The sequence below is a fragment of the Lynx canadensis genome, chromosome E3 (genome assembly GCF_007474595.2).
Source record: "Lynx canadensis isolate LIC74 chromosome E3, mLynCan4.pri.v2, whole genome shotgun sequence".
Classification (NCBI taxonomy): Eukaryota; Metazoa; Chordata; class Mammalia; order Carnivora; family Felidae; genus Lynx; species Lynx canadensis.
The window spans coordinates 14,927,909-14,932,189 of NC_044318.1; the positions used below are offsets into that span (position 1 = coordinate 14,927,909).

General features: G+C 50.6%; 1 non-coding gene across 1 annotated transcript; it reads right to left on the reverse strand.

Annotated features, from left to right (window-relative positions):
- Nucleotides 1–785: 785 nt before the first annotated feature.
- On the reverse strand, nucleotides 786–870 carry TRNAQ-UUG. Its single transcript has one exon. It is a non-coding gene; the product is annotated as a tRNA-Gln (tRNA).
- Nucleotides 871–4,281: the final 3,411 nt, after the last annotated feature.

The window sequence follows — 4,281 nt, forward strand, 5'->3', positions numbered from 1 at the left end:
GGGCTCTGATCGCCACCCCGCCCCCAAGTCTGGGGTACTTGCCATGCACCTTGCGATCTCCGGAATAACAGGGAAGGGATCCCATGGTCTTGACAGCTTTTGGCAGAACTTCATGAGCGCCAGACTCCTCCCAGCCACTTCCCAGAGATAACTATCTATTCATCTGGAAAGATCTATCTTGACTTCACTGCAACGAGGAGCATATTATGCTCCTGTAACATTTCTCTTGGTGCAGTACAGGCAAGAGATAGTTTTCGGCAGGAGGTGGAAGGAATGTCCCAGAGAAAGGAAAAATCAAGAGCGCTGCCCACACTGCCCCTGGTCACTTTCTTTTTCTTTCCTTTTTTCCCTCTGTCTGCAGTCTCTTTCTTCATTAAGTCTTCTTAGGCCAAATAAGAATACTCTTTAGTATCTGGGAGTACACTCAAATTTTCAAATCCCTTCAACACGTGTTTTTCTTTTTTCTTTTGTAAAGTTTGTTTTGAGAGAGAGAGAGAGAGAGAGGGAGAGAGAGACTCCCAAGCAGGCTCTGTGCTGTCAGCGCAGTGCCTGACGTGGGGCTCGAACCCATGAACCTGAGTTTGACCTGAGTTCAAACCAAGAGTCGGACACTTAACTGACTGAACCACCCAGGCACCCTGCTTCAACACGTTTTATGTTTTTTTAAAACATTTTTTAAAATGTCTTACTTATTTTTGAGAAACAGAGTACGAGCGGGAGAGGCGCAGAGAGAGAGGGAGACAGAATCCACAAAGCAGGCTCCAGGCTCTGAGCGGTCAGCACAGAGCCCAACACAGGGCTCGAACCTATGAACCACGAGATCATGACCTGAGCCAAAGTCAGACGCTCAACCAACTGAGCCACCCAGGCACCCCACATTTTGTCATGTTTTAACTTCACAGCAATTATGTACTTGGCACATGGCTATCACATGCTAATAGCTGCAGTCAGAGGCAATTAATAACTCATATAATTATATGATAATATAATAGCTAATATCCGTCGATCATTTACAAAATACCTAGCACTGTTTTAAGCGCTTTTATGGGTGTTAATCTTCCCAACAACCCTCAGAGGTAGATATTAACGCTGATACCATTGTATAGGGGAGGAAACTGAGGCTCAGCCAGGTTCAGCAACTGGCCCAAAGTTGCACAGCTAGGAAACAGAGGAGCTGAGTGTTGAATCCGGGTGGGCACATTTTTCTCCCTTTGTCCCTTTAGATCCAATTGCTGTCCTCTGCTCTGTTCTGTGCTCTGGGACTCTGACCTCCATGACCTATTATTTCCTTGCTCTCTGGTTTCCCTTTGGGTTCAGCAGGTGGGAGGTTGGGAGGACAGGAAGAGATGAGGCTGTTTCTCTCCCCTGCCCGCCTGGCTGCAGTTCTGGACAGCCACGACTCTGGCGAGTGGCCCTCCCTCCACCAGCCTGGCTCTGGTGACACAGCCTCTCTTCTGGTACCCGTCGGGGTGGTGCGGCTCCCTGCTGATGCCAGTCCTGCGTGTGATGCAACACGTCATCACGACACTCTTTTGAAATAAACCTTGTACTGTGTGCCACATGTTTTCCTGGCTGAGACACCAGGCGATCCAACCTCAGAGCCTGAACACTCAGCCGCCACCTTACATGGCCTCGACCCGACCTGGAGACGAAAGCTTTAGGATTCCCCTCGGAGAGGGAAGTGAGAGAGCCTGTAGTCCAATGATTTCATTTCACCAGTGAGAATACTCTAGGAGGTGCTGCACGGGGATGTCTTGCCTCTGACTGTAACAGATCCTGGGCTCTCTCATCATTCTGTATGGACCCACACACAGCTTGTTACTTCAAAGCACCTGTGATTTTTCTGTCTGGGCCACTCTGTGGCCCCAAGAATCTGCTCACTGAGCACTCTAGCCAAGCTGCAAGCGCTAGAGGACTTGTGTCCTTGAGGCAGCCTCAAGCAGTGACAGATAGAGGCTGGCGGACTAATGCCCCCAACTCCCTCACCCTTTAGGTGAGTTCTGTACAGTCTCCCGGCTGGGCTGGGTCCCAGGTGCCCTAAGTAGTAACTCCCTCCTGAATGCACCCTGAGTTGGCTTCCTTCCCTTCCCTGTCTCACTTCCTCAGGGTCTGCTGGTGCTTCCCGGGATCACCTTCCAAGTAAACGACATGCATCAAATTCTTGTCTCTGGGGTCTGCTTCTAGGGAACCCAGACTAAGTTAGGGACCACCCAGGGTTTTCTCTTGCCCTGCACCTCCCTTTTGTTCTGAGAAGTAGACTTCCCACTCTCGGCAGGGGGGACAGATCTCACTCTCCAGCTCCAGGGCTTGGAAGTCTCCTATATCACACAGAGTACCCTGTCTGACCACAGGGATTCGTTCAAGGATGGACATATGTGATATTGTGATTTATAATAAGCAACAAATATTTGTTTTTCACCCACAGGCTCCTGGCTCACAGCTCCTAAAACCCTTAGATTTTCCTGGGATGAGAGGGATAAAGGTGTCTTTTGTTATGCTAAAGAGGAACCTTGGAAAGCAGCTAAGGATGGGGGCAGGCTGCCAGGGGAGCCAATCTTGTGAATAGAGCCTTGGAAATTTCAGTCCCACGCCTCTCTCTTACCCCCATCTCTGGGGAGGGGAGAGAGGCTGGAGACTGAGTTCAGCGGCCAGTGGCCGATGATTTAATCAATCATGCCTGTGTAATGAAGCCTCCATACAAACCCAAAAGGAAGGGTTCAGAGAGCTTCGGGGTTAGAGAACATGTGATTTGGGGAGCTGGGGCACTGAGAGAGCATGGAAACCCCCCCCCCTCCTTCCCACATGTCTTGCCCTCGGTATCTCTTCCATCTGGCTGTTCCTGAATTCTATGCTTTTATCATAAACCGGTGATGTAGTAAATTTAACATGCTTTCCTGAGTTCAGGGAGCCTCTCCAGCAAATTCACTGAACCCAAGGAAGGGGTCACGGGAACCTAGCTGACTGGTCAGAAGTACAGGTGACAACATCGATTTGTAATTGGCATCTGAAATTGGGTTGGGGGGGGAGGGGGCAGTGAGGATCAGCCTTGAGGGAATGAGCCCTTAACCTGGGGGATCTGATGCTATGTCCAGGTAGATAGTGTCACAACTGGCCAGAAGTGTAGTTGGCGACCACAACTAGGACTGGGTACAGAGTCTTAGCATGTCACCCAAAGCCCCACTAATAGCGATCAACTCTAAGACTGCTGGTGGAAAGAGAAGCCCTCCTTCCATGGGGGCCACCCAACTCCAAGGGGAAGGGCAGTGGGGCTGCTAGCAAACCCCTGCCACCTCTTAGGGAAAGCTTGTCTGTGAATGAAGCCGGCACCAAGCAAAACAGGGCTGAGAGAGACAGACTTCCTGAAGACACTGTCTGCATCCCGGTTTTATTAGTATTTAGGTGTGGCAAGGCCAACAGAAGAGGTGATTGCCGTTAAAAAGATAACTTGTTATGCTCCCAGACCTCAAGAGAGAGTACATGTCGCAGGATGGGGGGACAGTCAGGGAAGTACCAGGGTCGGTCACCAGGTGGAGGTGGGAGGAGGGTCTGTGGGTAATAGCCTTTATTGTGGTTTCTGCAGGAAAAACAGGTGAGGCAGGGGAAGCACGTTTGGATAACTTCAGTGGACTCTGGGGCACTGGGGCTGTCCCTGATGGTTGTCACTGGCCCTGGGGTGATGCGAGCAGGTATATGGTGGCCCAGGTGTGAGAAATGGATCAGGGAGGATGCTGAGGTATAGACTCTGGATTGGGTGGTTTGTACCCAAAAAGTGCATTTGGAGGGGTTCACCTGAGGAGTGAGGGGGACAAAGGAGGCAGAAGGCCCAGGCGAGGTGATGGGGAACTCAGGCCTGTTACTGGGTTGTGGAGAACAGTGCTCGCTTCGGCAGCACATATACTGGGTTGTGGAGAACAAAGTGTGTCCTGTCCAGCTATGCACGCAGAGCAGGGTGAGGCAACGAGTTTGCAAGATAAAGAAACATAGTGAACACAGTCCCTGCACCCAGCTGTGTCTCGATTTTGGACTTCGTCACAGGAGCCGGTAAATTCCCTATTCTCTTGCAGAAGCCAGTTGAAGGTTGTCACTTGCCAACAGATAGAATCACACAGCTGAAGGCAGGTTTGGGAGTAAGAAACCAGGTATCTACGAGGCCAGTCTTGTTTTCCACTGTGCCTCTCAATGTGCTTGATGTGTTCCAAACACATGCCAGGTGACCCCTGGATTTCAACAAATGGTGTGGTTGACAGGACTCTGCGGAGATCATAATGACATCTGGGTGAT